This window comes from Lissotriton vulgaris, chromosome 12 (genome assembly GCF_964263255.1).
Source record: "Lissotriton vulgaris chromosome 12, aLisVul1.2, whole genome shotgun sequence".
Taxonomy (NCBI): domain Eukaryota; kingdom Metazoa; phylum Chordata; class Amphibia; order Caudata; family Salamandridae; genus Lissotriton; species Lissotriton vulgaris.
The window spans coordinates 802,862,890-802,873,910 of record NC_141700.1 but is presented as its reverse complement, the minus strand read 5'-3'; positions in this window follow the sequence as shown (position 1 = coordinate 802,873,910).

Here is an 11,021-nt window from a genome sequence, read left to right as displayed (position 1 = left end):
ACCCAGCAGGGGGGTGGAGCCAGCGCCTCGGGAAGCTGGGGCGATCGGCACCTGGCGGGGGTAGAGCCATCGACACCTCTTTCTCCCATTGACCTGCCAAGTAGTCCGCTCACCTCCTGGGTGGATGGTGGTGCCGGGATGTCTGGGCCTGGCCAGGCCCAGGGTTAGGGTCGATCGGAGGCCACGCGGCCTCGTGGTGCTGTGTCCAAGATGGCGCCCAGGCCGGGCGAGAGGACCGGTAGGAGATGGGCCCATGACGGGGAGATGTCCAGGGGCAGGGGTCCCATATGAGACTGGAAACGGGTGGTGGTTGGGTGTGACACCTGAAGAGCCCAGGTCGGGTTTGGTCGTGCGGGGAGGGAGCAAGCCCTTCACGTGGCCTGTCCAACATGCGTCCCCCCCAGCTGAAGGCGGGGAGAGTCACCCATCCACTTGGGGACTCTCTTCGTCGAGGCGGAAAAAGCGGGACCGGCCATCTGCGTTGGCGTGGTCTTGCCCGGGTCGATGTTCCACAGTGAAGTCCATTCCCTGCAGGGAAATGGACCAGCGCAAGAGTTTCGGGTTTTCCCCCCACATCTGCATTAGCCACTGCAGGGGCCGATGATCGGTCTGTACCCGGAAGTGGGTGCCAAAGAGATAGGGCCGGAGCTTTTTGAGGGCCCACACCACGGCGAAGGCCTCCCTTTCGATGGTGCTCCAGCGTTGTTCTCGGGCCCAGGGTGTGAGACCGATCTGCCAGTAGCCCGCTGTCAGGTCGAAGATGCTGAGGTAGCGAGCAGCCCCCAGGCGGTCGATTAGTTCATCTGCTCGGGGAATGGGGTGGGCGTCTGTTCTGGTGACCGCATTCAGGCCCCGGTAGTCGACGCAGAACCGGAGCTCAGGCGTGGTGCCGGGGGCGGCCGCCTTAGGGACCAGTACCACTGGGCTGGCCCTGGGGCTGTCTGAGGGCTCGATGACCCCGAGTGTGAGCATCTTGCCCACCTCCTCTTGGATGCAGGCCCGTACCCGATCTGGTACGCGGTAGGCCCGTTGGCGGACAGGGGGACTCTCTCCAGTGTCCACGTCGGGTAAGCACCAGGGGGTGACCCCTGGGGTGAGGGAAAACAGGGTGGCGAACTGCAGCAGGAGGTCTCGGCAGTCTTGGCGCTGTTCCGGGGTGAGGGCCTCCGAGAGGCGGACCCCGTCTACGGAGCCATCCTTCTCTCGATTCCGTAGGAGGTCAGGAAGGGGTTCGGAGTCCTCCTCGGCTCCGCTGTCTGTTGCCATCAGGAGGCTGAGCTCTGAGCGCACAAAGTGGGGTTTCAGTCTATTGGCGTGGAGGACCCGGAGAGGGTTCAGTGAAGATTCCATATCGATGAGATAGGTGACAGGGCTCTTGCGCTCGACTACTTTGAAGGGCCCTGCCCATTTGTCTTGCAGGGCGCATGGTTCGGTGGGAGACATTACCCACACTTGTTGGCCGGGTTCAAATTCGATGGAGGAGGCATTTTGATCGTACCATCGTTTCATGTCTTCCTGACTGGCCTCCAAGTTTGCTTTTGCCATCTCTCGGAACCGTCTGGTTGCAGAGGGTTAGGAGATACTTGAAAACATCTGGAGGGTTCTTTAGAGGGGGCATTTCCCAGCCTTCTTTGACTAGGCTGAGCGGCCCGCGCACAGGGTGTCCATACAAGAGTTCGAAAGGGCTGAAGCCGAGGGATTTCTGGGGAACCTCTCGGTAGGCAAAGAGGAGGCACGGCAGTAGCACATCCCACTGGCGACGGAGGGGCTCTTCCAACCCCCCAATCATCCCTTTGAGCGTGCGGTTGAACCGCTCAACCAGTCCATTTCCTTGAGGGTGATAGGGGGTCGTGAATCTGTAGGTGACCCCACACTGTTGCCAGAGGGACTTCATGTATTTTGAAATGAAGTTTGTGCCTCGGTCGCTGACGACTTTTCGGGGGAAGCCCACCCGGGAGAAGATCCCCATCAAGGCCCGGCCGACTACCGGGGCGGTCACAGTTCGTAGCGGAACAGCCTCGGGGTAGCGAGTGGCGTGGTCCACCAGTACCAGGATGAACCGATGCCCTTGTGCTGTACGGGGGTCCAGGGGCCCCACAATGTCTATCCCCACCCTCTCGAACGGGGTGGTGACCACCGGGAAAGGTTGCAGAGGGGCTTTAAGCTTGCGGCCGCTCTTCCCGCTGGCCTGGCACGTGGGGCAAGACCGGCAGTGCTGGAGTACGGGTCACCAGGCGGCTGTAGGTTTTGTCCTGGCCCAGGTGGCCAGCCAGGGGGACATCGTGGGCCAGGTTTAGCAAGAAGTCTCTAAAGCGTAGGGGCACCACTAGCACTCGACTGGCCCCTAACTCTGCGATTCTCTGTTCGCTGTACAACAGGTCATTGTCCCAATAGACCCAATGGGTTCCGGAAGTATCCCCTGCACTCTGGGCGAGGGCTTGCTGGCGGAGTCCCTCGAGGGAGGGACAGGTCTTCTGCTCATGGCGAAACTGTTCCTGGGTGGGCCCCCCCTCCTGACGCCACTGAGCCAGGCCGGGAAGGTCCTGAGGAGGGGCGAGCCCCTCGGGACTTTGCTCTGGGGGGACGGCACGGTCGGCGTCTTCTACTGGAGCGGCCGGGGGCGGAGGTGCCGGCCATTCAGGTTCTTCGGGACGGGGTGGTACGGGCAGCCATGGACCGGGTGGTTACGCACGCCCAGTCCGGGATGCCCAACATCCCCAGGTGCTCTCTCCTCTCTACGGCGGCCCACGGGGAACTCTCCAGATCATTTCCCAGGAGACAGTCTACGGGGGCATCATCTCGGACCCTCACTTTCAACATGCCGGAGACTCCTCCCCACTCGAAGGGGACGCAGGCCATCCGACATAGACTCTCCGAATTGTCGGCTGACCGGACAGGGCAGAGAACGTTCGGCAGGATCTGTTCTGGGGTCACCAGGTGACGGCGGACGGCCGTTACACTGGCCCCGGTGTCACGCAGGGCTTCGGCCCGGCGTCCATTAATGTTCACCCACTGACTGTACTTCCGGGTGTTGGCAGGTAGGGGGACCCGCGGGACCATGTCTTTTCCCCCTAGGCACGCTAGAACCATGGCGGCGGGTTCCCATTCTTGGTGTTCTTGCTCACATTCCTCGTGTTCTTCGGAGATTTGTTCTTCCCCCAGGGCGGCGGCAGCCATCTGGCGGGGTCTCGGAGTCTGGCTCTGTGGACAATTCGGGTCGTTTGCGTAGTGGCCGACTCGCTGGCATCGGTGACATGTGACATTGGCTCTGTATCCCGGCCGCGCCGGGGTGTTGCCCCGGTTGGCCGGGGGTGGGGTGCTGGTAGCGGGAGCGGCCGGGGCGTTGTCTCTTCCTCGTCCCTGGCCCCCTCCTCCTCCTCGGGGACGGTGCTGACCGTGGTTGTTCCGGATCTGTTCATGTGACCCAATTCGGCCCACTCGGGTAATTTCCCACCGGTCAGCCTCGGCGGCGAGCTGCCGTGGATCAGTCAATTTACTGTCGAGGAGGTGCTGCCTGAGCTCGACGAAGCAGTTGTTTGATAGGTGCTCCCATACCATGAGATTGAATAGTTGCTCGTAGGTCGTCACGTTGCTTCCCTTGATCCAACCCTCGAAGGCTCGGCTGAAATAGTTCACGTATTCCACCCAAGTTGTACCCGGGATCCGGGTGCAGTCTCGGAACCTCTGGCGGTACATTTCGGGTGTGAGCCCAAAGCGGGTGAGGAGGGTAGCTTTCATGTGGTCATAGGAGGTCATCAGATGGTCGGGAAGCTGCAGCAGGGCATCGCGGCCCTCATTGACGAACCTCCCCCATAGACCGGCTCCCCAGTCGCTGCGATCGATCCGGTGGGAGGTCATAGCGATTGAACCACTGCTGTATGTCGTCATCTCGGAAATATTCTCGAACGACATCCTTGGGGATGTGTACCTTTTTTTCTGTTGCCCCCGGGATGCGCGGTTGCTCGGGCACCCCTAGTTCTTTGTTCTGCTTGCGTAAGTCTATTTCAGCTAGCTTACGCTCGTGTTCATACGCCAGTCTCTTCTCTTCGATCTCTCTTTGTCTCTGTTTCTCTTCCCGTTCTTCTCGGAGCCGCAGGTGTTCCAAGTTCAGTTTTTGTTCGGCTAATTTGAGTTCGCCATCCATTCTGAGCCGGGCCATTTCTAGCTCGTGTAGTCGGTTTCTTTCTCGTTCTTGGATCTCTTCTTGCGAGAGACCCGTTCTTTGCTCCTCGGGAGCCGCGGTGTTTTTTTCTGCTGCTGCGACATTTTGGTCCGGGGGTCTGACGTCCCCGGTTTCTGCCCATGACTCAATGGCGTGCTTGAAATCGTCTTTAGTACTCAGGCCGGTGGTAGCGATACCTAGTTCAATGCAGAATTGTTTCAGCTCCCGATGGTTGTATTCTTCCAATTTCTCCATCTGGAATTTCTCGGTGGATCCGCTGTCTTTGGTTGGCATTGTGGTTTTGTCGTGGGGTGAGCTACTCTCTGTACGATTACGCGTTGATTCGGATCGCGCCGCTGGCCACCAATGTTAGACGGACCGGGAGGGTCGGCCGAGGACAAGGGGAGAGGCCTCCGGGGAGAGCCGTCTCCAGCGATCGTACAGACAAGTAACTTCCCCCCCACAGATGTACACCACACAAGGATAAGGTTCAACGTTACTTTATAAGCAATTCTTCAAGTACGGTGCAATGGTACAAGGAGGTCTGGACTCAGGGGTCCCCTCTAGGCTAGTCTCTTAGGTTGGGAAAAGGGGTAGCGGGACAGTCTTGTTACCAATCTGGTAGATGAAAGAGCTCACAATCCTCGAGCTCGGCGTTCTAGATGATCGGGCCGCGGCGGAGCCAGCAGGTCCCGGGATGGTTGAAGGTAGCGACGGTCCGCGGCGGAGCCAGCAGGTCCCGATGAAGGTGGTGGTTACAAACGGTCCGCGGCCACGCCAGCAGGTCCCGACGACGATGAAGGTTTCAGAAGGTTGCGGCAGCGCCAGCAGGCAGGTCGATAGTTCACAAGGCAGGGCTACGGCAGCGCCAGTAGTCCGTCAAGGATGAGTTCTTCACTGCGTCTCTCGACTCCAGGATACAACTGCCTTCCTGCTCTGGAGCTGCCCCAGTTATAGGTCTGGCGCCCTTTGATGTCCGGACCCTTGCACCTGGAGGTCGGGAGGTCCAGGATGAGTGAGTCCAGACACCCAGCAGGGGGGTGGAGCCAGCGCCTCGGGAAGCTGGGGCGATCGGCACCTGGCGGGGGTAGAGCCATCGACACCTCTTTCTCCCATTGACCTGCCAAGTAGTCCGCTCACCTCCTGGGTGGATGGTGGTGCCGGGATGTCGGGGCCTGGCCAGGCCCAGGGTTAGGGTCGATCGGAGGCCACGCGGCCTCGTGGTGCTGTGTCCAAGATGGCGCCCAGGCCGGGCGAGAGGACCGGTAGGAGATGGGCCCATGACGGGGAGATGTCCAGGGGCAGGGGTCCCATATGAGACTGGAAACGGGTGGTGGTTGGGTGTGACACCTGAAGAGCCCAGGTCGGGCCTGGTCGTGCGGGGAGGGAGCAAGCCCTTCACGTGGCCTGTCCAACAATTGACAAAGAAATGGGTAATGAGGAATTACAAAATATTTAGTGGAAGTATTGTTATTACAATACTGCCATCTATTGGCCAGTCGCAAGGTGATTCATTTTGTGGTTTAGAAAGTCGTTGAAAAAAAAAAGTTGTGGTTTAGGATAGCTCGTTGAAAAGCATTTGTGGTTCAGGAAGTCATGGTTTAGGCAGTAGTTGTTTAGACATATAACTGAAGTCCATGGCACAATCATCAGAGGGTGTCATAATATCCGAGTCAACAGTCCTGTTGTGTGCAAGGCCAGTCTCGACCAGCAGAACCAGTGCTTTATCCTGGCCTGCCTCTGCCCTCGTTGGACCCTGCACATGGCCCATGCCGGCCCACACCCCATGTCTCCTCTTCAGCTGTTTTGTGGGCAAGAGCACCTTTCCGATGTCCCTCCACTTGTTCCCTCTGCTCTGTAGTAGTCCAGCCAATCCCATGCACCAGTAGGGGCCAGGAAGATGTGCGTGTTACCAACCAACATAACACACAGCTTTGCAGGGAACAAAAAGCAGTATCAGATCTACCTCCCTCAATGCGTGCTCAACCTCCAGAAAGGAAGCCCGTTTAGCCTGCACCGCTGCGGTGAAGACCAGGAACAGAGTCATATCTGCATTGGCAATCCAGAAGGGACCATCCATACATGCCTTTTGGTGCAGGGTGCCACAGTCCTGTTATTATTGTAGCTAGGCTACGGTGGCCTCCCTGTCGGCGGGGTTCTCACAGGAACTTGGTCTGGACTGTTGAGCACGAATAAAGGAGAAAGCTCCATCAGGGTCTACCTCTGTTGTCAGCCAGTGCTCCAGGTAGGCACCCATGTCCTCTCCCTCTGCACCCTCAGGGAGCCCCACAACCCGCACATTATTGTGCCGGTTACAGTCCTCTACGTCTTCAGCACTGCTCCCCAAGGTTCTTACTGATGCAGAACTATCACCCATCTGCTACTGTATGGACTGCTGTGCTGGTCATTGCTCCTCAACCAGCACCTCTATCTCCCTGACCTCTTCAGCTAGCTTCCGATAATCAGTCCAAAGCAGGCCCAGTTCCACTGACACGCTCTTCATTTGTGCCTGAAGGGTGTCTTTGGAGTCTTCAATGGCAGCAAGGATCTTGTTAATTGTTTGTTGCCGGACAGAGGCCATCTGTTCTGTGCCACTTCCAATTGGCAGCCTCTCAGTGCGGGCACCCCAGCGTCTGGGTCCGGAGCGGTCACCTTCTATTTACCCATCTCAGGCCCACCAAGCAGAGTCCCAAAGTACAATCAACCAATAGGGCCCTCTCCAGGAAAGCAGGCCCGACCTTTAGAAACAGCAGGGGCTACCCTCCGTATGTCGCACCCAGTCAACCACCCAGCTCCAGACATTCTGGTCAATACTAGCCACCTTCAGACTTAGAGGGAGTGCAGGTGGCAGTGGTCTTCACCCAGACAAGTCCAAATCGGGCATCGCTACATGCCCCAAATCCTCTCCGTTGGCCCTTTGATGTATTTTCGGTGGCCATGAAGAGGGAAACAGTCAGGATCGCTAAAAAAGACTATATACCACCAGGGTCCACTCTCCAGCCTTGCAGCAAGTCTCTTAATCAAGGGCTCAGGATTCTCATAAGCACACCTCAGTCCATATTCTTGCTCCACGCAATGCAAGATGTCCCTCTTGGGGGAGGGAGATGGCAATTACCAGCTGTTCCCAGTGCAGCGCCCTCCAATCTGTTTCACCAGGGACCCCCCCCCCCACCCCCAGGGTGTCACGCTCCACTGATTACCGACTGCTTTCCCAGGCTCTGGGTGCCTCCAGCCCCCATGCTGCCAATCTGCACCCAGAAATAAGTTTACAGAGACGTTCTCCAGTTCTGGGGAGTGAGTCAGGCTCTCAATGAGGCTCAACAGGCCAATAGCACAGTGATCTGCCGCCTCCTCTGCGCTGTCAGGCCGGGACACTCGCCGGCTGATATCCTCTACCCAGGGGTCATTGTACTGATGTCACACGCCTGCTGCAGCTACTTGCGTGTTGGCTGCAGCCATTTGGCCCTGCACGTCCTATCAAAAACAGAGTCTCAGCCAATAAGAGTCGCCGTCTTCTGCGAGGCCACATCTTGACCTCTGCCTCGCTGGGGCGGCCCTCCATATGGGACCCCCGAACTCAAGCGTGGCAGCTCAGGCACGTGGGTCAGGGTGGTGTGTACTCTGAGCTCTTATCGCCCCGCCGTCTCCACAGGCCAGTCACCCCTGCACCAGAAGTTCCTCAACCGATGGCTGGCCAAAGAAAAACTGTTGTGCAGCCAGGGAATGAGGATCATAGCGGATTAGTGGCTGGGCCTGTGCGGAGCTCTAACCTCATGCATCCGCCATCTTTTTTTTTTTTTTGAAAATTCTTTATTGTCAGGAGTTTAGAAGAGATATTCATATCGGCATTTTGTAGTTGCAGCGACATAACAGTATTATGATCCCCCGGTGGGGAAAGGATTTAACACAGATTGGATCAACAGTTATCATTTCCATGTAAGGCCCAGTAGTTAAGAAGTGAATAAACAGACATATGTATCACAAGGCCCAATTTCACCCCTTCTTCTTAACGCCCATCCCGCCCATACTTTTTCGATTCAGTAGGCTGACTTCCCCCATACATGGTATTAGCGGGGACATATAAGAATAAAGAAAACAAGTCTAAAAAACCCAACAACGGTCATCATTTTACCAATACTTGTGTACGTTCATATATACTATCCCACAGGCTTACACATTCAGCATTCCGTCTGCAGTAGCGGTGCATTCCCTCCGCCTCCCGGCCCCTCCCCTGTTTATGCTAGCACATCCATAGCCACTAGTCCTCGTCTTCCTCCGATTCTGAGTCCTCACCCTCCGGCAAGGCCTCACATGGGTCACCCCTATATGCGTTCCATGGCATCCACACCCGATTCCATTTGTGGGGGCAGGCTCTTAATACATATACTGCTCTCTCCTTTACCATGAGAAGGTCCATGTTTCTTATCCACCCTGCCACCGTCGGCAATTCTGGAGCGCCCCACCTCTGTGCAATGTCTCGTTTGGCCACTGTCACTGCTAGGGTGACCCACAGTTGTCCATACCTGTTTAAGTCCGTAGGGTCCCAAATGTTCAACAGGCATTTACGAGGTTCCGGTAGGACAGAAACATTGATGGCCTGAGAGACTGTGCGCATAATCTGACGCCATAGTTCCCTGATTTGTGGACATTCCCATAACGTGTGTAGGAGAGTCCCTTCCTCCCCGCATCCCCTGAGGCAATATGGGTGTGGCGCTCTCTGTATTTTGTGGAGTAATGTGCGAGTGTAGTAGGTGCGGTGTAGCACCTTGAGCTGCACCAGGCGGAATCTGGCTGATATGCCCACTTCCCTCGGCGAGGCCAATGCCTCATTCCACTCCGTTTCATCCATGTCGCCCAGTTCGTCCACCCATTTCTCTTTAAGTTTGTGTGTGGGATCTGGCATGTTGTTAATCAATTTTTTGTACGTGAGTGAGGTCGCTTTTTGCTCCATGAATTCGGTGAGCAGCCTATCCTCAAGTGGCGATGATTCTGGGAGTGTGGTGTCTGGTGGGATCGCTTGCAGTAGTGCATGCCGGATTTGTACATAGCGGTACGTTTCAGTGGGCCCCAGGCCGTATTGTTGCTGGAGGTGCTGGAAGGGAATAACCGTGCCCTTGTCCCAGAGGTCCCCCACTACCGAGATCCCTAGGTCGTCCCACCTCGCAAATCCCTTACAGGTCCGTAGGTTACCCAGTGTTTTAGTGTCCCATAGCGGTGTTAGCCTGGTGATTTTACCCTTCCACCCTAGGCGTGATTGTGCCGTATGCCAGATTGTCGCTGTGTGGAATGTTGGGCCTAGCAGGGTCTTTACCTGCGGGTAGTTGTACAGCACCGAGAGCATGCCATCAGTCCCCAGTTGCGACCAGTCCGCCTTGTATGCGGGGTCGTCCCGTGAAACGTGAATCCAATGATTAATAACTTTAAGCTGTGCCGCCCAGTAATATAGTTGGAGATTGGGTAATGCAATACCCCCCTCGTACCAGCTCTTCACCAGTTTGGCCTGCGCTATTCGCGCCGGACCATTACTCCACAACAGGCTGGAGACCAATGCCGCTACCCGTCTAAAATACTGTGGGTTAACCACATAAGGGGAGTTTTCTAGCACATACAGAAATCTCGGGAGAGCCATCATTTTATAGAGCGCCGCGCGCCCTAGGAGGGTCAGCGGCAGCGTCGCCCAGTATCGGACATCAGCACGCAATCTTTGCAGAGGCGGCTGCAGGTTTTCGATATAAAACTGTTTAGAGTCCTTCGTCACATAAATACCTAAGTACTTAAAGGAGGAGGTGGTTACTGTGAGAGGACAGTTAGCCGGCAGCACCGGAGCCGGGCCAGTAAGGACATAGAGTATAGACTTGGACCAGTTCAGGGTATATCCCGAGGCCCTGCCGTGTTCATCGCAGATTGCCAATAGGGCGGGGACCCCCTCAGTTGGGCCGGTCATGTATACTAACATGTCGTCGGCGTACAATGAGACTTTGTCCTCCCACCCGTCGCTCCAAGTGATTCCCCGAAACAACGGCGTCGATCTAAGCAGGATTGCCAGTGGCTCCAGTACTATCGCAAACAACAGGGGCGACAGCGGGCACCCCTGTCTAGTTCCCCTCCCCAGCGGAAAGGTCGAGGATATGCGTCCATTTGCAACCACCTGTGCCATCGGTTGGGCGTAGAGCAGTCGCACCCATGCCATATATTGGGGCCCGAAGCCCATGCGGGTTAGGACAGCAAAAAGGTATTCCCACCCTACCAAATCAAATGCCATTTTAGCATCTAGGGAAAGTATCCCAGCCTGCTCCGTAAGAAGATGCGCCTTCGCCAGTACCCCATGGACCCTCCGTAGATTTAGCGCTGTGCTTCTGTGTGGCATAAAGCCCGATTGGTCAGGGTGTATTAGGGTACTCAGATGTTTGGTTAGGCGACTGGCCAGGAGCTTCGCCAGGACCTTTGCCTCTGCGTTGAGCAGTGAGATGGGTCGGTATGAGGCACTGTCTGTTGGTGGCTTGGTTGGCTTGGGGATGGCCACAATGGTGGCCGTGCGTTGATCAAGTGGAAGCAGCGCCTTTTTTGCGCTGTCGTTATACATGTCTAAGAGGGGCTTGGCCAGCACAGAGTCCATCGTCTTATACCACTCCACAGGAATTCCGTTTGGGCCTAGGGCTTTGCCTGACTGCAGCGCCTGTATTGCCAACTGGACCTCTCCCTCTGTCAGGTCTGCATCAAGTTCCTGCTGTGCTTCAGGTGTGAGTACGGGGACAGGGATGTGACCAAGTGATTCTGTGGCCTCCCGCTCAGTGACTGGCCGTGTCGGTGTGTAGATCCCCTGGAAGTGGCGAGCTAGAGTCTGGATTATTTGTTCCGG